At 40.2% G+C, this 24,291-nt stretch overlaps 1 long non-coding RNA gene across 1 annotated transcript in view; it reads left to right on the top strand.

The window, feature by feature from the left end:
* Positions 1-487: 487 nt before the first annotated feature.
* LOC133544346 (uncharacterized) overlaps positions 488-24,291 on the top strand; it is a 46,034-nt gene continuing 22,230 nt past the window's right edge. Inside the window, exons 1-2 of the long non-coding RNA XR_009804635.1 lie at positions 488-542; positions 694-759. This is a non-coding gene — a long non-coding RNA (uncharacterized LOC133544346). The remainder of the gene's footprint in view (positions 543-693; positions 760-24,291) is intronic.

Genomic DNA, 24,291 nt, shown 5'->3' with positions numbered 1-24,291 from the left:
CACGAGTTTGAGCAGGCGGTAATACTAAGCATGCGCTAATTATTTTGGGAAGCGTGGCAGTAATTCAAGACAGGCGCATACTTTTGAACGGCTCTTTTAAGGAGCCGTTAATTGATCCATATCTAATATATAAATCACAGGCTCATCCTACTGTGTGTGAATACTAAACACTAATCTATTTTCTTCTTGTATAAATAGACCCAATATGCCAGACTATTAATTTATAAATAATTATAAATAATATTAACTGTGAGGGTGACTTGTCCAGGGTGTAACCCGCCTTCCGCCCGATGGTAGCTGAGATAGGCGCCAGCACCCCCTTCGACCACAAAGGGAATAAGCGGTAGAAAATGGATGGATGGATAATTAATAATTTATTATGATGAATTATTTATAAATTAATTGCAAAACTTGCACAATGACAACGATGGTCATTTTGCATCTTATGTCACGTGACACTGCAGTCACGTGATTAACATACTTTTCGCGGGCTGTGTTAATCAAGCCGGAAGTGTTTGGCTTCAGAGAACACCACATTACAGGTAAGAATTGTGAATATTTCCCTTTGATTTTAACAGCAAGTAAAGATGGGGAAATGACGTTATTAGTGTTAGTAAGTTAGTAACATTCTAAAAATGACGATAGGGAAGAAATATAGGAGTTCATGTCAAGTGGGGATTTGTTTTTGTGTAGGTGAATTTTCTGCCGCCACGTCACTCAGACGCAAACAAGTCAACATGGAGGATGATACTAACTAAGGTAAGGTTAAAGTCCTTTCCTTTGGGGATGGAAGTACAAAGTAGCGATGGTCAGATGAAGCCTCATGACGATTTGAAGTTTGAGCCAATTTGTTCGAGAATTTCTCCCCGCTTCGGCCCCAAACACCACCTGCTGGCCAAATGATAAATTACAAACAGCTGTATCTTAACCACGTGATGTGTGATGCATTGACTTTTACTGCATGTTATCATAGCTCTTGGAAGTGAGGGGAATTACAATACACGTTATTTTTAGGCCATATCGCGATACACGAAATATATCTCGATGTTTTGCCTTAGCCTTGAAATAACACACGATGCATATAATCACAGCAGTATGATGATTCTATGTGTCTACATCAAAACATTCTTGTTCATACTGCGTAAATATATGCTCATTTTAAACGTTCATGCAGAGAGGGAAATCACAACTACCGTGTTTCCTTGAATTGCCGCCGGGCATATAGTATGCGCCTGCCTTGAATAACCGCCGGATCAAACTCGTGACGTCACGAGTGACACTTTCCCTGTCATTTTCAAAATGGAGGAGGCTGATTTCAATACCGGTAATTTGAAATCGCATAAAAGGAAGAAGATTAAGAGCTATTCAGTAGGATTTATAGGAAAGGCGTGGCGCAGTGAGAGAGTGGCCGTGCGAAACCCGAGGGGCCCTGGTTCAAATCCCACCTATCAATCAATCAATCAATCAATCAATCAATCAATCAATGTTTATTTATATAGCCCCAAATCACAAATGTCTCAAAGGACTGCACAAATCATTACGACTACAACATCCTCGGAAGAACCCACAAAAGGGCAAGGAAAACTCACACCCAGTGGGCAGGGAGAATTCACATCCAGTGGGACGCCAGTGACAATGCTGACTATGAGAAACCTAGGAGAGGACCTCAGATGTGGGCAACCCCCCCCCCTCTAGGGGACCGAAAGCAATGGATGTCGAGCGGGTCTAACATGATACTGTGAAAGTTCAATATATAGTGGCTCCAACACAGCCGCGAGAATTCAGTTCAAGCGGATCCAAGACAGCATAGACGGACCTAGTACCAACCTCGTCACGTCCGTTGTGTCCTGAGCAAGACACTTCACCCTTGCTCCTGATGGGTGCTGGTTGGCGCCTCGCAAGGCAGCTCCCTCCATCAGTGTGTGAATGTGTGTGTGAATGGGTAAATGTGGAAGTAGTGTCAAAGCGCTTTGAGTACCTTGAAGGTAGAAAAGCGCTATACAAGTACAACCCATTGCCTTGCATGGCAGCTCCCTCCATCAGTGTGTGAATGTGTGTGTGAATGGGTAAATGTGGAAGTAGTGTCAAAGCGCTTTGAGTACCTTGAAGGTAGAAAAGCGCTATACAAGTACAACCCATTGCCTTGCATGCCAGCTCCCTCCATCAGTGTGTGAATGTGTGTGTGAATGGGTAAATGTGGAAGTAGTGTCAAAGCGCTTTGAGTACCTTGAAGGTAGAAAAGCGCTATACAAGTACAACCCATTTTATCATTTAAGGTCCAAGCTATTGTATACCGGTATGCTAAAAAGAACAGTAAGCAGCTATGTTTTGTTAATACACCGTACCTCCTGTGTCAAATATGAGTCATTAAATGACTCCCGCCTCCTGGTGGTAGAGGGGACTATAGTGATCCTTCTTGCGACTACTCGGCTGCAGAAGAAGTGACAAGTGTAGTGATATGTGCTGGGAACGGATATGACGCAGGGGGTGCACGACGGACCTTTTAGGATGTAACACCACTACTCCTATGCTGGCTATGTAAACAACCCGGCTGAAATAAAACATGTTCCAGTCATAAATACCCTGTGTATTATTTATACAATAACACTTCATGGTGGCAGCGGTGGGATAAAGAGATCACCTATGGAGCTGAACGAGTGGGGGGAGTTGTCCGAGGATAATTCTGTCGTCGCCCGCACTACATGTGAGGAGCCGAGCTAACTGATAGCAGCGGTCTGCACGTCGGGAGAAACCCAAACGAGAGCGCGCTATGGCTACACACCTACCGACCATGAACTGGACCAGCAAGAGTGAGCAGCGTGTGTTTATTTTTTCCTCTCGATTGCACTTTTAACACGGAGGATTACATATCTAAAATAAAACAGTTTTCTAAACTGGACTTTCAATCGAAGCGGGAGGTAATAAAGGAAGATCTCCATTGAAACAGACTTTTAAAACTGAAGAAAGATAAGGAAGACTTCTATAAACAAGTTATTGATGCTTTTGATCAGACGGAGCTGCGCATGGACTTAATTTATAAGTAAAAGTAAGACCATAATAACGTTTTTTTTAATTAAATGTGATTTTCATTATGTATCCTTACATCACACTCAAATTTTTAAGCGCGGACATAAATTTACCGCATGCCTTTGGTAAGTGCCGTAGTGAGAAGAGGTTTTGAAATAATTAGCGCATGCTTGCTTTTACCGCATGCCTTTGGTAAGCGCCGGAGTGAGAAGAGGTTTTAAATTAATTAGCGATCCGGCCGCAATTCAAGGAAATACGGTTAGTCAATTGACCAAAATTTTATTTATAAACAGTTATTAAGCAGTGGCAAAGACATTCATGTTGTTTCAAAACATAAAGTGCAAGATTGTCAGAGACAGTTTAAAACAAGCTATTAGTGCACTTATGTGCATTATGTCACTCAGATGACATATCAAAACAACACTAAATTAAAGGGCACTTTTTGTACAGAACACAACTTCAATACTTTAAAACAAATAAAGTGCACTTCTGTGCATGATGTCACACAAGATATTTCAATGACTGTCAAATAAAAATGAGCTGCATAATAGGAAATCAAATCGCTATGTGGTAGGTTACTGCGGACATTATCTCCTTATGTTGTTGACTATTTTTTTCATACGGTGTTGATGTGGAAATGGTTTACTCTGCATATTGTTGGTGTGGCACCGAACGGAGATGTTGACTTGCAGAGTGATCACTCTTCATTCTACAGCAGGTGACTTTTCAAATGATGCTACATATTAGCAGTAATGCTACTTTTTGTAGCAACTCTTTTACCCCACACTTGACAAATTACGATGTTCTGTTCGACATATTCCCACTTTAAGCCAAACCACCACCGGATGATGCACCCCCTGCTGTTTTTCTTGGGAATTAATTCTTCCTTCATTTGATACCAGATTCGCATCTTCTTTCTCTCATATTACCACTCGCACCACAGCTAACGCTACCCATGCTGCTACCTCTCTGCTCTGCGAGGGCATTTACATATGTGTGTGATGTATGTAAGAAGATGCGCTTGCTGTCTCTGAGAAGGAGAGACAACAAAGAGTGGGAAGAGCCTGTAGTGTAATGCCAGCAGCTAAAAGCAACTGTGTGAGAATGTACAGTCGAATATCACGACATAGTCATTTTCTATATTGCACATAGACGAACCCGCGATATATCGAGTATATCGATACATTGCCCATCCCTATATACAAGTATAACCCATTTAAAGTTAAAAAGGTAAAGTACCAATGATGAATTATTCTCTGCATTTGACCCATCACCCTTGATCACCTCCTGGGAGGTGAGGGGAGCAGTGAGCAGCAGTGCTGGCTGCGCCCGGGAATCATTTTTGGTGATTTAACCCACAATTCCAACCCTTGATGCTTAGTGCCAAGCAGGGATGTAATGGGTCCCATTTTTATAGTCTTTGGTATGACCAACCCACTGATCTCAGGACAGACACTCTAACCACTATTTACCATAACCCATTTATTTTCTGGCGCATTTAAATATCAATAAACCCACATCAGCAATTATAACATATCTTATGTTGTACTGTCAAAATAAAAATTGCAAAAAACATATTAAACGTGAAAAAAATAAAGAAATAAAACATCTGAACTCACAATCTGTAGAACCCATTCGAGCTTCCAGGGTTGACCGACATCATCTCACAAGATGTTGTTTCTCTTTAAATATCCTTCTTGAAAACGGCCTTTCAAATATATGTGTTGTCTTGTTTAATCTTGTTTAATGTTTAAAATATGCAGACGAGGCGTGTTGGCTGACTTCTTAAAGTTTACTTCTCATGGTACTCATCAAAAACGTTCTGCTGGCTATACGGGGCTATTGCGCATGCTCTTCACTACTGTGGCATCCTGGGTAATGTAGTTCTTATGTTCCTGGCTCATAACATCACAATGTATATCTGCCTTAGGCCATCTAGAAGGCCTCACTGACAACAACTCGTGATTTGATTGGCTATTGCAAATGTCTATCAACTGTATGTGCCCGTTCACTTACAGTGCACGAGACGCCCGCATTGTTGATTCTGAAGGCTTCGGGCAGATTTGGTACAGCATGGCAACATAAGCTAGCTGAATTCTGATTGGCTAAACATTCTACAACCTAAAAACAACAGCACTGGAAAGAGCATAATATGACATGAAGAGAATATGAATACTTTTAGATATTTAGGGTAAGTAAATAAAGTACTTTTGTCTTTAATTATGATCATGATTTCTGGTTATGACAGGCCAGCAGAGAAGGCCTTGCTGACCCTGACAGCACACCACTGCCTTTGACCAAATGGTTTTGCTAATTAAATTAACACATGTATAGGAAAATGTTTTTAATATTTAGTGTGCTTGTATTTTGTCAACATTATACTACGATATGGCAGGTTGTGAAATGTTTTACTGTCACATTGGGAAAATGGGCGGAAGATGACACCAAGGTCTTGTTCACACTGCAGGTCAAGTCCGATTTTTTTTGCCCACATGCGACCTGTATCGTATTTTTTCATGGCAGCATGAACACTGCAATTCCGAATTTTTCAAATCCGACCAATCAATCAAAGTTTATTTATAGAAGAGTTAACCACAAGTGTCTCAAAGGGCTGCACAAGCCACAACGACATCCTCGGCTCAGATTCCACATCATGGCAAGAAAAAAACTCAACCCAGTGGGATACAATGAGAAACTTTGAAGGGGACCGCAGGTGTGGGCACCCCCCACCGCCTGGACGACCGGTGCAATGGATGTCGAGTGGATCTAGTTAATAATGTGAGAGTCCAGTCCATAGTGGGGCCAGCAGGGGATCATCTTGAGTGGAGACAAGTCAGCAGCACAAAGACGTCCTTAATTGATGCACAGAAGAGTGGTCCACTTTCAACAGCGAACGCCGCCTCCGTGGTCACCTGATAACCTCTCCACGCAGGGGAGGGGGGGAAACCAGAAAAGAGACGGCAGATCAACTGGCCTAAAAGGGGGGTCTTTTGGAAGGCTAGAGTATAAAAATAGGTTTTAAGATGGGACCTAAATACTTCTACTGAGGTAGCATCTCTCACTGTTACCGGTGGAGCATTCCAGAGTACTGGAGCCTGAATAGAATACGCTCTATTGCCCGCAGACTTCTTTTGGGCTCTGAGAATCACTAATAAGCCGGAGTTCTTAGAACGCAGATTTCCGACCGGTACTTATGGTACAATCCAATCCGCATGATAGGATGGCGCTAGACCGTTAAATGTTTTATACGTATCGCTAAAATTCGCTCCATTATGTCCACTAAAGACGCCGAGATCATTATCCATGTGTTTGTTACGTCTCGTCTCGATTACTGTAACGTATTATTTTCGGGTCTCCCCATGTCTAGCATTAAAAGATTACAGTTGGTACAAAATGCGGCTGCTAGACTTTTGACAAGAACAAGAAAGTTTGATCATATTACGCCTGTACTGGCTCACCTGCACTGGCTTCCTGTGCACTTAAAATGTGACTTTAAGGTTTTACTACTTACGTATAAAATACTACACGGTCCAGCTCCATCCTATCTTGCCGATTGTATTGTACCATATGTCCCGGCAAGAAATCTGCGTTCAAAAGACTCCGGCTTATTAGTGATTCCTAGAGCCCCAAAAAAGTCTGCGGGCTATAGAGCGTTTCCCGTTCGGGCTCCAGTACTCTGGAATGCCCTCCCGGTAACAGTTCGAGATGCTACCTCAGTAGAAGCATTTAAGTCTCACCTTAAAACTCATCTGTATACTCCAGCCTTTAAATAGACCTCCTTTTTAGACCAGTTGATCTGCCGCTTCTTTTCTTTTTTCTCCTATGTCCCCCCCTCCCTTGTGGAGGGGGTCCGGTCCGATGACCATGGATGAAGTACTGGCTGTCCAGAGTCGAGATCCAGGATGGACCGCTCGTCGGGACCCAGGATGGACCGCTCGCCTGTGTATCGGTTGGGGACATCTCTACGCTGCTGATCCGCCTCCGCTTGACACGGTTTCCTGTGGACGGGACTCTCGCTGCTGGAGCCACTATGGATTGAACTTTCACAGTATCATGTTAGACCCGCTCGACATCCATTGCTTTTGGTGCCCTAGAGGGGGGGGTTGCCCACATCTGAGGTCCTCTCCAAGGTTTCTCATAGTCAGCATTGTCACTGGCGTCCCACTGGATGTGAATTCTCCCTGCCCACTGGGTGTGAGTTTTCCTTGCCCTTTTGTGGGTTCTTCCGAGGATGTTGTAGTCGTAATGATTTGTTCAGTCCTTTGAGACATTTGTGATTTGGGGCTATATAAATAAACATTGATTGATTGATTGATAGTAAACCTTTAAATTTGTATCTTAAATGCAGTGGAAGCCAGTGCAGGTGAGTCAGTATAGGTATTTATGTATTGAGGTTTATAAATGTATATACAATATAGGCGAAATATGATAAAACCTTCTTGTTGTCTAGCAGCCGCATTTTGTACCAACTGTAATCTTTTAATGCTAGACATAGTCAATGCCTCTTTTCTTATGTGGATACAAATCAGATATGTATCCGTTGCAACTACAGTCTGAACGATCAAGTTGCGTATTGAGTCATCAAAAAGTGATAAGCGTCATAATTCAAATTCACCAAAATAAAAAGTTGACAAATGAGCAGAAAACAAGCGAAAATAAAGTTTTTAGAAACTCACGTCAATGTCCCGCCTCTCCTGGCTCTGACTGCTCGCCCACAAAAATGCCACACAAACTGCGAGAGCCAAAATGCTTGCTCACTTCCTTCCTAATCTTTTATGTGCAATAATTAGGTTCAGAAAATGTTGACTTAAATTGCGGCAGGACTGAGACCTACACTGCACCACATGTGATGTCATGACATCATGTCCTGACTGCATGCGGGTCAGATTGCGTGCACATTAGACATTGCGTTCTTTTTTTAATACAAACCACAACATAAAAAGATCGGATTTGACAAAAACGGCCGATTTGGACGTCTGTCAGCCATAGATATGAATGAACGGATAGATGACACATGTCTTTGAGACGCAAGTTTATGGGCCAAAGTGCCTAAACTTTCGGAGGTTTTAGAAGGCAAGAAAGCTCAATCAATCAATATCCTTTATTCAACCAGCTAAAACCTTATTGAGATTAACATCTATTTTCCAAGAGTGACCTGGCCAAAAGGACAGCAAAACAAGGTTACAGAAATACATATGAAAACAAAAGAAACACAGTCACACATCACAATTGAAAATAAATTACTTACATATATTAACAAAAAACATGTAGTAGCTCGAAACAATGTTCAACATGTTTCAGCAAAAACAACTTAAAAACAAGTACAATGCCCAATAGAAACAGTTTCAATATGTCTATCCATGCAACGTGCACTAAATCCAAAATACGGAAATGATGCAATACTGCATTTGTCAGTCGCTAAAGCTTTGAAGACATATTATTAATAATTAAATGTAATACCTTTAGAATATTTAATAATACTAATATTCAATAAACTATCAAAATACTGTATAGTCATAATTACGAATGTAAAATCCCACGTTACGATATTATCACGGTGTCAAGGCCACAGTAGGAGATTATTGTGGTAAATGTCCAAAAAATAGACCTAAAAATGCCCGTGTGTAAAATGAAGTGGTATAAATGTTTAGGAAAAACATACCTACTGTAATTGAACACAAACATAATGCCAAAATGTTATGCTCATATTTATTACTACAAACATGTATTTTTTTAGTGCAAAGAATCGTACGAGAACGTCCACTGTTTCAAGCAAATATTACAAAAACGCACATTGAGCGTCTTCAAAGTGGCAATGTAAATTTTCAGTGTGAAACAATAATGTTCACTTTATTCTCTTTCAAATTTTACACGTCCTCTGCATTGGACTTGTTTATATCATTCTGGAATATGCTGTTTCTAAGAAAAGTTAACAAACAATTTTTTACTTTTACTAATGTAAATACCTCGCAATCTGATGTTTGGATTCGTTAGCTTCAAATATCTGCAGTCCCTTCCAAGGTTTCTCGTTGTTCCAATTGGGTTGTGTTTTCTCTTACCCTGATGTTGGATCTGAGCCGAGGATGTCGTTGTGGCTTGTGCATCCCTTTGAGACACTTGTGATTAAGGGCTAAATAAATGAATTTTGATTGAAATCTCTTTTCTGGGTGATGGTTTGTGAGGTGGCGACTTGTCCAGGGTGTATCCTGCCTTCTGACTGAGCACAGCTCGATAGACTCCAGCCTCCCCTGCAACATGAAGAGAGACAAGGTGGTGGAAAAAATGGATGGATGGATTGCGGATTCATCAAGAAGTTTTCAGTTTATCTTATTTCCCGCGATTTACTGTTTTTTTTTGTGATTTCCGTCTGTGTGCTGCGACTGGCTGGCTGTGTCGCCTTGGGAACGCCCGAGACAAATGCCATGCGCTTTGCTTTGGAGAATGCAGACTTTCTTACCTCCGCCAAAGAGGTTATGTCTTTGCCAGGTTTGTTTGCCTGTTTGTTAGCAACATAACTCAGAAAATTATGGACAGATTTTGATAAAATGCCTGAAAACAACAATACTCCTCATCTACTATGAACGCACTTCACTTCCTGCTTACGGCATTCCGAGCCCTCCCCTTGCCAGTCCGGCGCTGTGCATTTGATTCTGGTAGATGTAGATTGTTTTCAGACCCGGCCAACGCTAAAGCAGCAGTAAAAATCTACACACCAAGTTTTTGTTTAAAACCGTCACGTGTCACGGTATTAGTGTTAAGACTTTCAAACCGAAATACCGGTATATACAAAACCGTTAAACCCCTAGTAATAATAAATGTATTTATAAGTGAATCATAGCCCCTGAATCGTAATCAAATCATGAGGTGCCCAAAGATTTCCACCGTAATCTGTCACCACCAAAGACTTCCGAACCTAATTTGGTTGTGTCAACACTGTAATGAAAAACAAGCCCCTTTTAAGTGACTGATTATTTTTCAATTATGACGGGAAATAGTTGCGGACTGGGCCTTTGTGGTTATTTTTATTCATTCAGCTCAGGAGTTTCCCGTCTATCGAAAATGTTTTATTCTTTTTCTGGAAAAAGCCTGACGTTGTCATGATTGTGCAGGTGCAGATTATTTAAGGCCCACCTCTCAGCCACGCTGCAGACATTAGGTTTTCTTGTTTCCTCTTGTTAACAAAAGGCAAGCATGGAGTCACATGTTTTTCATGAATGGGCTTTGGGTTGCATCCACTTGGAACTTGCGCTTAGTAGTTTCCTGGGTGTGGATTGTATTTGTCTTTCCTTCACGATTGCATTCCAATTTCATACAAAGTATCAGTCCAAACCAGTCCAAGGTGTAATGAGGACAAGCATTACATGAATGGATGGTCAATCCAAATTTATGAATGCCTACTTTATTAGGTACATCTGTTTAATGTAATGTAAAAGGATAATAGGGCAATAGAAGAACATAAGGTTTCATTTCCATATGCATGCCAAGCATGCTTGCTGAGTTCCCCATACGCTGAAAGCTGACACTTAATGCAGTGACCTCATCACATACATGAGGTCTGAGATGTATTAGCATGTCAGGCTGAAAAAGAAATGCGAGGCACAACTTTGTTTTCCACAAATACATATGGTGTATTTCCAATCTACCAATACCACATTTATGATAAATGCCTGTGCGACAGCATTCTGGCCCTTTAAGCCTCCTTCCATCGCTCATATTAGACTCATGAGGGAGTTTTGCAATATGTAGAACATCTGAAACTTACTCCACCCAGACCGAAGCCTCAAAAATGTGTCGTGCTAAGACGAGAGACATAGCTGGTGTTCTTTCATCACTTGGGAAAGGCAGATTGCATCATTTCTATTTTTGCTTTTTTTACCGTTAATGTGCAACACAGGCAGGTTTCCTGTGGCTATTGTACTTTGGGAGGTGTGGAAACAAATGGGACCCATGACAGGAGTTCCTGCACATAAAAGCAGATAATAGAGGTTCGACAAAGAATTCTCCTATTACATTATGTTATAAATCCATGCGTAGATAAGATAAAATGAGTAAACTAAATTAAAAAAAACTTACATCAACCAAATATTTGATGTGTAATCCATGCTGGATGTGTCATATCAAGTTTCATTTGGATTTGATCAAGTAAAGATAAAGTCTTGAAACATCCAGATACTGCAGCTGTGTTCTAATGACTCTGCCTTGTAATAGGCTGAGGTGTCCCGATTCAATTGATATCAGCCAAAAAAACATAGATTATATCAGCTTTCATGTAAAATCTCTGATCTAAGCGCTCGGAGACAAGCATGAAACCTGCACTTTTTTTTCAATTTTGCCTATCAGTCACAATCATTATAAGAGACAAGAACACACGTCATTTTTTAATTTGTATTCATTTTTTTACGATTTTAACAGTGGTGGGCAGTTAGGGCCAGCAAGGCCTTCTATGCTGGCCTAACATAACCCCAAATCATGATCATAATTAAAGATACAATCTTTTTTTAATTTACTTTCCCTAAATATCTAAAATTATTCATATTCTCTTGATGTCATAGTATGCTCATTCCAGTAGTGTTAATTTTAGTTGTAGTTTTTGTCCAATCAGAATTTAGCTAGTTTATGTTGCCATGCTGTACCAAATCTGCCAGACGCCTTCAAAATCCACAATGCAGGCATCAGTGAACGAGCACATACCGGTGATAGACAGTTGCTATAGCCAATCAGATCACGAGTTGTTGTCAGTAAGGCTTTCCAGATGGCCTCACGTTGAACGTGACCTTTACGCGTCCTGTGATTGGATACTTACCGGGACCGTTAGCGGATGAATTTGAGAACTTCCTGGCCACAAACCCTTTTTGCAAATGTGCTGCTTGGTCCTGTCAGCTGTTTGGTTGTCTTGTGATGCACAGCTGCTTCTAATGATAGGTGATGGAGGAAAAGGGTCAGTGTTAACACGACATATCTCACATGACTGAGTGCCACTTGCTGGTCAAGAGTTCTGCACAAAGACGCCAATACTTAGTCTTGCTTTCATCAGTGACTTTTCTACTTCACGCTACTTTAGCCCTTCATTATTCAGGGAAGCAAACGTAATTACTTAAGTGCTTGTGCATTGCTCGCTATGAGGAAGTAGAAGCGCATGATTCCTTGCAGTGACAAATTGTAAGAACACTACTAGGGTTGAGCGATATATCGAATATACTCGATATATCGCGGGTTTGTCTCTGTGCAATATAGAAAATAACTATCGTAATATTCGAGTATATGTCCTCACACAGTTACTTTTAGCTACGGGCATTACATTACAGGCTATTATTACTCTTTATTGTATCTGCTTCTCACAGAGACATAGAACAAGCGCACCTTCTTACATTCGTCACATACTGACGCGCGTGCGACGTCACACGCCCTCTCAGAGCAAAGAGGTAGCGACATGGGTAACGTTGGCAGTGGCAGGTGCTAACGGAGCGGTGCGAGTGGTAATACGAGAGAAAGAAGGTGCGGCTCTAGTAACAAATGAAGGAATAATCAATTCCCAGGAAAAACAGCACAGGGTCCATCGTCTTGCGGTGGTTTGGCTTTAAGTGGGAAGATGTTTTACAAGTATGCGGCAAAAGCGTTGCTACAAAAAGTAGCACCACTGCTAATTTGTAGCACCATTTGAAAAGTCACCTGCTAGAGAATGAAAAGTGCTTGAAACTCCGCATGCCAACATCTCGGCCGGTGCCACACTCAACAAAATGCCCAAGCAACCATTTCCACATCAACACCGTATGAAAAATATAGTCAACAACAGAAGGACATAACGTCAGTAACAGTAACTTACCACTTAGCGAAAAACATACACTATTTGTTTTCCTTTTCTGCAGCTCATTTTATTTGACAGTTGTTGAAATAGCTTGTGTGACATCATGCACAAAAATGCACTTTACATGTTTTAAACTATTGTAGTAGCTTTCCGTTCAAAAAGTGCACTTTAATTTAGTGTTTTTTTGATACATCATCTTAGTGACATCATGCACAAAAGTGCACTTTATATGTTTTAAACTATTGTACAGTAGAGGTGCTCTGTACAAAAAGTTCACTTTAATTTAGTGTTGTTTTGATACGTCATCTTAGTGACATCATGCACAAAAGTGCACTAATAGCTTGTTTTAAAATGTCTGACAATCTTGCACTTTCTGTTTTGAAATGACATGAATGTTTGTGCCACTGCTTAATAACTGTTTAATAAATACAGTTTTGGTAAATTGACTTAGTTTTGATTTCCCTCTCTGCATAAATGTTTAAAATTAGCATATATTAATGCAGTATGAACAAGAATGTTTTGATGTAGACACATAGAATCATCATACTGCTGTGATTACATGCATCAAGTGTTCATTCAAGGCTAAGGCAAAATATCGAGCTGTATATCGTGATTTGTGACATGGCCTAAAAATATCGAGATATTAATAAAAGGCCATATCGCCCAGTCCTAAGCACCACCAACGTCTACTGTAGCATACATTGCCAATAGTGATGTCACAAATGCATAGCTCAACTTACGAACCATTGCTATCGCGTTCCACAACCAAGTTCATAACTCACAACACTCATATTTTAAACCAGCCCATTGAAATTATTTGAAATCGATTTAACCCAAAACACCACAATTTTAACACGTAACATGCTTTTTAAAAAGAAAAACTAACTTTTGGATAAAAAATATTGTTGGAAAAACATTACAATCGCATGTAGTACAAAAAAAATTGATTACAATCCAAATTCAGAATTTTTTATTCCATTCTTAAAGGGATGCCTGATTTTGGGGAATTATTTTTTGAAAAATACAATCAAATTTGGTATTTTTGGCATTTCCTTATTTTTATTATTATTATTTTTTTTTAAGACTAACATTTTTGGATTAAAAAGCAGTGGCAGCAAGCTCCACAGGGGCCGTGCAAGGGCACTATTGAAATTGCTGTTTTCTCTTCTATACGTTTGGATGCCTTTTTGAGGCCCTTAACATGCATGGAAAGTCCCCATATTTTAAAGGTGTGTCAGAAAATTGTAATATGTTTGGTGTCCCAAAAATTTAAATTTGGGTCTAGGTGTTGGGTGGGATGCAACTGCATAACTACTGTGGTGCCTTTATCGCCCTCTTGTGGTGAAACATCTGTGAAAGTAATAACTTCCTTACACATCCTCCAATCTTCCTGAAATTTTTGACAGTTGGTTGGGGTGTTGGGTGGCTCGCAACTGCATGACTATTGCGGCGCCTTTATTGACCCTTTTTGGTGAAAATCTACAACATTCATAACTTGCTACAGTCTTCCTGAAAATTTTGTTGGTGGGTCGGAGTATTGGGTGAAATGCAACTGCATTACTGCAGGGGCGCCATTATCGCCCTTTTGTGATAGAAATTAATAACAGCCTTACATGTGCTCTGATCTTCCTGAAATGTTTTATGGTGGGTTGGGGTGTTGAGTGGGATGCAACTGAACGACGACTGACGCGCCTTTATTGCCCCCTTGTGGTGGAATGCTATAACTGACATAAGTTCCTTACACATGCTCCGATATTTCTGAAATTTCTGATGGTGGGTCAGGGTTTTGGAGGGGACCGCTACTGCATTACTACTGTGGTGCCAATATTTCCCCCCAGTGGTGAAAATGTATAACTGTCACAACGTCCTTCCACATGTTCCAATCCTTCTGAAATGTTCTTATGGTGGGTCATGGTGGTGCCTTATGGTAAAATATGACACTTTCTTGCACATGCTCTGACCCTCCTGAAATTTTTGGTGGTGTGTCAGGGCATCGGGAAGGACTTAACCGCATGCATCATACGGGCCTGCCGACTAGCATATATTCTACGGTGCAAGCGGGGCAAGGGTCCTTTAACGCTGCTCTCCGCTTTAATTGATATTATTATTATTATTATTATTTATACTGTTGCTTGTATTTTTTTGTATTGTACTTTAGAGAATTGTATTTGTATGTCTCCTCTATTACTTAGTATGTTTTTATCCTAAGTATCGTAAAACTGGGATTGGGTTGGAGTTGGGTTTAGATCTTGTAACGGTACAGTGGGAGAAGGAGATGGCACGGAGACAGTGGCGTCATTAGCTGGCAGCGTGTCTGTTAAAATAAACATGTGTGTAAAGTGTGTACGTAATCCAAATGAATCTGGTGTGACTTTGTGTAACAAGTATGCGAGGGTTGTTACCAGGGGGTGTTGAAGGTGCGCATTAAAATCAAGGCGGAAGTCCAGATAGGGCAAGGCAGGCTCGGAAGTCCAAAGACAGGCAGAAGGTCAAAGGCTGGAGTGAGACGTTGTAGTCAGCGGGCAGGCGTGCGGTCGAGATCCAGAAAGACAGCAGAGAGCCCAGAGGGGATCCGGCAAGATGAGACGCACAGCTCGACAACAGGGAAGAAAGACGGGTTGCTGGAAGAACACAAAAAGCAAGAAAGCACATAGGCACGGAACGCTGTAGACCAGGAGTCTCAAACTCAATTTACCTGGGAGCCACTGGATGCAGAAAAATCTAACATGTACTTTTTAACAAATTCACCTTCTTTGAATGGCTTTCCCGCCCTAGCAACATACTTGCCAACTCTCGCGATCTTTCCGGGAAACACCCGAATATCAGTGGCCCTCCCGACAATCTCCCGGGGCATTCATTCTCCCGGTTATCACCCAGACAACAATATTAAGGGCATGCCGTGATGGCACTGACTTTAGCGTCCTCTACAACCTGTCGTCCCGTCCGCTTATCCATCATACAAACAGTGTGCCGGCCCAATCACATATTGTATAAGGCTTCGGCAGACCCGCGGAAGTGGCTGCAAGACATATACATAGAATCCAATGCAGCCCTAACTCTTCCGGGCTACAATAGGGGGGCGGGGTGGTGTATATTGTATCCCGGAAGAGTTAGGGCTGCATGGGATTCTGGGTATTTGTTCTGTTGTGTTTATAATGTGTTACGGTGCGGATGTTCTCCCAAAATGTTTTTGTCATTCTTGGTTGGTGTGGGTTCACAGTGTGGCACATATTTGTAACAGTGTTAAAGTTGTTTATACGGCCACCCTCAGTGTGACCTGTGTGGTTGTTGATCAACTATGTCTTGCAGTTGCTTACTGCGTCTACAGAAGCCAAATAAAACATGTAGCTGGGCTGGCACGCTGTTCTTACAGGTTGTAGAGGATGCTAAAAGCAGTGTCTCCACGGTGCCCGCTTAATATTGTTGACTGGGTAAAATTCGGGAGGATAATTATGCCTGGAGGGGCACTGAAAGTTGGGAGTCTTCCGGAAAAATCGAGGGTATGCAAGTCTGACGCTGTAAAGTGCCATTCATATAAAACTCGCTGGCCGCACCAACATTAAATTTTCACATTTAGGGGCGGGCCGCAATTAGCCCGCAGGCTGCCTGTCCGAGACCCCTGCTGTAGACGTAATGATGTTTACTGTACGTGTGCAAGTAGCTATGTTCTGGCACTGGAATTCAAGATGCGCTAGCTTATGAAGGCAGGTCTCCCATCAGTGACAGGTGTGTTGATTGCAGAGTGGTTGCGGCCACGCGGAGGCGCGACCGCAGCCGGAGAGGAACGCCCGTGGGCGTGTCCCAAGGTACGCTTAGCAGAATGAGACGGGAGGTGTGTGATCCGTAACAGCTCTATTTTCTTTTATTAAATTAACATTCTGGGATTTTTGTAAATAAAATTGTAAAAATAACGTTTTTTAAATACATTTTTTAGGCCCTCAATGCACATATAAGTCGTACATCTGCAGCCAAGAGGAGCTTTTGTAACATGTATCCTATTTTTTTAAAGGTTTTATGATAGTTTACTTGCCAAATAATACATTACAAGAATTGTGTTGAATAAAAAATTGATTCTGAATCAAAGAGTCACCCCAGGACTCAGAATCAAATGGTTAGGTGCCGAAAGATTCCCACCTTTAACAAACAACTACAATGGTTTTATGAAAAAATTGAATAATATTATTCAGCATTTACCATGGCGAGCCCACTTTTGTAGGTGTCTACTACGGGTTGCTTCTCTCTCCATTGTGTAACAATGGGAACGAAGAAATTGTTCTTTATGCACACAAGCCTATTTTTTAAGTGACGGACCGAAGAGGTCGGAGCTGACAACAAGTAATGTGTATGTCTGTGTACCGAAGGTAACTCTATCGAGTTATTTTCAAACACAATATTTTCGGTTTGTCATTATTTTTATGGATACATTTCCTTTGTTTGAGTTGCTTGTGCCCGGTAGGCTGCTAACCTGCAGGACATGTTGTCAATGGTTTGTTTTGCATGCATTTTCTCAGTTGAGATGGTTCGAGGGCAGGATTGAGTGGATCTCTGAGCTAATTCCCTGCATGCATCTCCCCATCACTATGTTTCTTCCCCACCAAGGAGATGCTGTGTTCTATTAACAAGAAATGAGTTTAAATTGGGCTGTGTGATACATGTGACACCACAATAGAAGTGAGAATAGGCATCCATCAATCTGATATTGCTCCAATTACACAGGCAAAGTGTGATAGTGAACTCAAGTGAGCTGTTAAGGTCACTGCATTCATATCTGCACACATCCCCCATCCCATTATGTTGTTTCCCTGCCGGAGCAGCTGGGAGGGAATGCATCGATCTATAGACCCAAACCGGTGGTGCATTGTTGTCCCCCAACCCAAAAAACCCCTCCCTACTCCGCATGCAATCAGTCATGCACAGCTGTAAAATAGAGACAACAACAATGGATGAAAGGCTTGACAAAAGAGGATGAAGTGAAGAATTAGGCAAGCAACCTTTGCTGGTGCAGCACAGAACACATTTGGCTTCACATAAAATGCTCCCTCAAAGTGATTTTTTTATTATTATTTTTTTTTTACTCTCTATAGTCTGCTGGTGATACTGATTGCATGCACTCAAGCTGCACATTTGCATGAGTGTTTAAAACCATTTGCTGCTGCTAATTTCAAACCTAATGGAACTTTAGAAGCAATAAATATTAGAAGCAAAAAATCACACAGCATTGAGCATAAAACCACATTTATGTATTGTTGATATGAAAGTCATGGTTCAAAAGTCATAGCAAGAGATGTGTACCATATGGTCCTGATTCCCGTTATTCTGGAAATCGATTCTGGTACTCAACGGTACCAGTTGTTTTTTTATTTTTATTTTGCATGATCATGTGGTAATACATGTTTATTTCTTTAATAGTAAAATAGCATTATTTTGTTTAGCATTTAAAACTGAGATGATAATAATAACTGTGCTGTCCAGTTCTTGTCTTGTTTTCGTGTACTTTTGAGTATCATTGGCAAGTTTGCATTCATTTCAGTTTGTCCTGGGTGTGTTGCCGTAGTCAGGAAGTAGTCTTTGCCATTTAGTTGAAAGTGCCGGTATTTTCTTTTGAGTTCTACAAAATGTTTCTTACTGTAAGTATTGTGTTTATTACACATGGGCTGTTTTTAGCATGCATCCTAGTTTGTAGTTTTCATTAACAAATTAGAAGTGTTGAAATCACCAAGCGCTAATGCTAATCGATAACATGTATAAGGAAAATCCAATGTAAATTAGCATCGAGGTAGCGCATTTTGAAAAGTGGAGCCTTCTATCAGACATACATGGGAAATTAGAGCATGACCAGCTACAAATACGCTCGTTTTCCCGCCAATTGTTTGAGCCGGCTGTGCTGGGCTATGGTGCGATTCCTCCTCCCTCTCCTAGCATTTGTTTGCTTGTGATATCACTTCAAGAACAGAGTGGCCATTTATATTCAAGGACTTCTCAACAGAGTTGGATCCCACAACGCCCGCCAGAAATAATTACATTTTAATAAAATATATTATTATGCATTTTTCATTTAAATAAATCTTAAAGTGCTAGAGTACACACCAATCTTTAAAACAGTAACAGCTTCTTAGCCTTTAAAGCAGATAACATACTAACACACTGTCAGTCAATTATAAGAAACGCAAAACATGCAAAATTGTGTCTTTTTCTAACAGTGTGTCTATTAACTTTAATATTTTTTTACAAAATAAATTGGGCCAAATATTTGTGTGTGTATAAGTAAATTTTGAGCTCATTCAAAAACCCACTGTATTAATGATAATCCTGATCATTTTGGCTTTGATTACCGTGATATGAAAGTTTCATATCGTTACATCCCTACATCAGAACAATTAAATTGCTGAACAGGTTATGTTGGACCAGTGAAATTGTTCACATTAAATCAAACGCAATAATTCAGTCAGCCATTTAGCGTATTCTGGTCTTGCGCTGGTCATGGCGAAGAAACGACGAAATGTACACAAAGTAGCCCCAATGCTGAAAAAGATCAAAACTACGATACTACACACATTGTGTGCTTTCGGTTTGACTTTAACATTATTTATATTTTATTTATATCATGAAACGTGTAAGAATTTAGGAAAGATTAGGACCGACTTTATTTATCCAACAATGGGGAGATTGTGTGGTTGCAGTGCAGCTACAACAAGTCCACAACAAATAAGGTAAAACACATTGGGAAACATTAAAGACCATAAAGGACATGAAAGAGCACAGAATTGATGCAACCCGCTGCTACTTCAATTGTGCTATCTCTACATACAGCTACAAAAGTAAAACACACTGAAAAACCAAAACATGAGCAATAAATAATACATTCTGCACAGGGAGCAGACCCAACAAAGCAACCAAGAGAGCAGACTCCGTCGTAGTCTGCCCACTTGCTCTCGGATAATGTGTGGTCCGCGCGGATAAGTGAGAATCCGTCCAGGGAGACCAAAGTGTTTGATACATGCTCATTCAGCCAAAGCTTTTTTTTTGCTATCTGTAAGTCTATGACTCCTTCGATTGGTCAACAGAGTTGTCATGCTCTTGGCACAATGAAACGTAGGAGTTAAACGCATTGTTCAAAATGAGTCAAGTTAATTTATAAATCTGGTCCGACCGGTACAGTGACAAACTCTTCCATCCTGGTAGAAAGGGGACTTAATTGGCCCTTCTTTGTATTGAGTCTGGTGTTTGTAGGAATGTTTCTGGGATCAGTCCCTTCAGAACCAAAGCAGCAGAATGAATCAAAATAAGCAAACATATTATCAATCTAATGATCAGTGTTATGTAACCATCACCTTCTTCTGCAAGGTCTGCTTTGCCAAATGTCTGATCTGCACTGCGGTCTCGGTCCAGTTCCTCTCCTTGCCATCTGCTCCGTGGGTTGGCCTGTTTGGTCAGAGGCCAAGCGTTGACTGATTTAGCTCAAATATGGGAGAGTCTTCCTCTTACTCTAGCTACCCTGGAATCGCGGAAGATGGCCAAATGGTGGTTGGGTCAGATTTACAACCACAAGAAAGTACCTTAAGAATTGAATGAAGTGATCTTGTTTTGAATGAATGAATGAAATAAGTTTATTTCGGTCATATAATCAATCAAATCAATTAACCATTTTGTATGATCATGTTATATGTATACAATAAGACACATTTACACACGAAAGAAAAGAAAAAGAATGACCAAAAAACAAAGCTTTCTTGAGGGAACAGGCAAGGATTTAGGTAACATTTTAACATTCGTAGAATGTGGAGTCAATGATGATTGACAGAAACACGTTCTGTATGATATTACGATATACTACTAATTGTCCATCAAACACTTTTACCATTTGAAAATGTTAATACAAAAGTAAATCTAAAGATAAATATGTGCAATATATTGTTAAATCGAAATTAGATATATCTCTTTTTATTTACCTTATTTAATACACCTGTATGTTGGCATGCACCATTCTTTGCACAAAGCACATCAAGACACATTGTTTGCTGTAGCATAGCATCATCGATGGTGAAAATGGCATCAATAATAATTTGCTTCAGATCAGTATGTACCGTATGTTAGTCAGATACAGATTCAAAGTGAATATAAACTTAATAGAATAAATCTCATTCATTAAGATCTCTAATCAGTAGCCTTTGTAATGTTTTTTTTTTTCAAAGAGCATGGGTGCTGAAAAAAATGTATTCACACCCAAATCGTGATTGTTATTTAGTCCGATTCTAAGGATTGATACATTTCAAGAATATTTTTGGCCATTTTATTTAGAGATACAAGGTTTTTCTTCTAAGGATTTTTAAGAATACATTTTTAAGGAGATATTTTTAAGCCATCTTGGCGTTTACCCCGCTGTGTGTACGTCAGGAGGCAAGAGGATCTTTTGAAACCTGTTTTGCAAAGGCTTTATCATTTCTACACCAAATAATTCATTACAAGAATCAGTTTGAATTGAGAATTGTGTCAAATCGATTCTGAAATAGGATGTTAGTTGTTGTGAGATTCACATTCCTTGTAAAGAGACTTTATGGACACTTGGTATATCGTTGTGCGATATAAAAATATCTATTGTACGCTATAGTTCTCAATTGCTTATAACGTAATTTTAACATCTGGGCTGTGGCTAATGTAACTTCCCCAAAACTGCTGCTTTATGTCACTCGAAAAACCTTTACAGCTCTGACACATCCAAAAAAAAAACTAAGAGGAATTGGGGTAAAAAGGGAGAAGAGGAACTCCTCTGTTTGGATAAGTTTGTTTGAACGTTTATTCTTTTCCGTGACTTAATGACACGACATAAAAAACAGTAACGAGACAGTGTTAAAAATACTAACGTTGCCCCAAAACCAGGAAGTTTTGAAAGAAAAGCACCAAACGAGCCTAACAGAGTCATTGTTCAAAGGCACCGTCTATGACAAACAGTCTCGCAGACAGCGAGAAATTACAGATTCTATTTCTAAAGTCATATTTGTAGACATTGCCCTAGAATGCACTGTTGAAAAGAAGGGCTGGAGACTAAACATATATATATATTTTTTTTAATCGTCTTTTTTAACTTGTAAAAGGACAAATTAAATGTCATTATTTTAATGTGCGTATATGATTTTAAAAAAGAAATACTAACCGTGATATATATTTTTATCTGGAAATAAAATTACCTATATTGGGTATATTATTTTTTTTCTGCCATTTTTCGCAACACTAAACAAGAAATTAACAATAAACGGCAATGATGATATCCGCGGTAAAACTCCTGATGGTAAGTATTACCTATTTAAATTAAAATGATCGAAAAACCAGGATTGAGAACTGCACTCTGATAAACTCATGGATTGATTGGCACCAGCTCGCTGGCTTAGATAGATAGATAGATAGATAGATAGATGGACAGACAGGTCTTTATTGTCATTGCACAAGTCCAACGAAACTTTGTTTTCAGCACAAACCCGTTCAAGATTAGACAAAAACTAACAGTGTACAGGGTTACAGAACAGGAACGCTGATGGGTCGCCACAAGACGCCCCATAAAAGATGGGAAAACGGTAAACGCTGGGGAAGGATGAGTAAAAAAAATAATCTAGACTGGGCTCCTAAGGGTCCCAGTCTGGAGTGGGAAAAAAATCTCCATAGCAAAGCACATATACATATTACAACATACATCTCGAGATATCTAGCAACAGAGGGAAGGGAGTTCGGAGTCATGATGGTAGGCCGCAGCTCTCAGGCGCTGACCATCCATTCATCACCCCTATGGGATTTGCTAACATGAAAACAAGAAACAATCTCTTTTCCCATTAAGAAACGACATACCCCAGTCTGAACTTATACTAACACATTACTGTCTGAGCAACTGAGATATTCAATTGTGCACAATGAACCTACAAGCTGTACTCTCATAGCACAAAGTAGTTGTCCTATACTCAGAGGAATTTTGAGGGTTTTTTTTTTACGGAGCGTTCAAGGACCACTGAACAGAGTAGGATGCCAAAATGCCCACCAGAAAAAATAAATATTAAAAGTAGGTGTTATTTGTCAACTGCTTCAGTACAAACCAATATTTTAAACAATAAAAGCTAAGCGATCAAAACAGATAAAATACTAAGTCTAAAACACAAAACATGCAAAATAGTGTTTTTTTTAACAGTGTGTCTGTTTATTTTAGTTACTGTACTTTAGAAAAATAATACCTTGGTCAAAAGATTTCAGCATTTTTGAGCACATTAAACAATACAGTGATAACAATGATTTTTTTTTGGTCACGATAACCATGATATCAAGTTTTTATATCGTTACTTTGCTACATCATACTACGGAAAAATGAAAGAAAACAAACGCATTCCACTCAGTGCGTTGTTGTAAATACACCAGAGTGTGAAAGTTTAGATTGCTGAAGGCAAACAAGGACTCTCCCAGCTGTCTTGATTAGCATGAATCAGCTTTAAGATGTCACGCCAACCACCCGTGGACACAAGGAAACACACCCTGACACCTCCCCCAAGCACAACACTCCCCACCAGGGCCATCAGTCCTCTCCCGGAGTGTTGCGGAATTCCCACTGTGCATTTTGTTTTGGCTTGAGCTCTGGCTCCATTTCATCTCACGTTGTGCAGGGGAGGAGACTTCTCATCGCCATCTTTCTGCTCTTGTTTTTCTCCATGACTCTCTTCTTCAGAACCTATTAGACATCCACCAGGGGAAATCAAGATCCTCCAATCCTGAACACGCCTTACAGTAAGCCAGCCCCCCTTTGTGGTCCCATACAGCTACTCGACTGCCAGAAGCAATTAACCCTGAGGGAGGTCATGGAGGACTTCAGGTCTTGCAAGGTTGGGGCCCAAAAAAGCTGAAATTCAATTAAAATGAGGGGGAAGTTGCTCCTCTTCTATCGTTCTGCAGTAAACTCACGGGATTGCTTCAACCATCTGGAACGTTGTGGAATAACAAGACTAAAAATCCCGACGGTGTTTCTGAACAACTTGTATCATCCCGTTGGGAAACAGCCGAAAGATCGTTTGTGGGTCACTCACCAAAAAAAACACTTAAAATTTCACCTAGAGGGAGAGGAACATCAAATAGACTGTGAAACATTCATCCTGTCCAAAATATTGCAGCTGCAAAATAATTCAACACCCCCTCAGGCAACATTAAAGAAATGAGTGTGATTAAAATGCGATTACTGAATAAAATGTGTTGCCATGCTGCAGACACTAAATTAGATTCTTGCAGCACAAATGTGCTAACACAAACATTTTTGTACACACACTCACAACATTATCTGTATTATCTTATTTTGGAAGAGATTTTGGGTAAAAAAATAACCACTTTAGCTACGTTCACGCTGCAGGGTATGATTTCCAATTTGGATTATTTTGTCAAATCCGATCTTTTTACGTCGTCCTTCACATTACCAAAATAAATATTCATGTCTAGTA

Source organism: Nerophis ophidion, linkage group LG27 (genome assembly GCF_033978795.1).
Source record: "Nerophis ophidion isolate RoL-2023_Sa linkage group LG27, RoL_Noph_v1.0, whole genome shotgun sequence".
NCBI lineage: Eukaryota > Metazoa > Chordata > Actinopteri > Syngnathiformes > Syngnathidae > Nerophis > Nerophis ophidion.
Note: the sequence above shows the minus strand (reverse complement) of the source record. Positions and strands in the feature narration are given on the sequence as shown.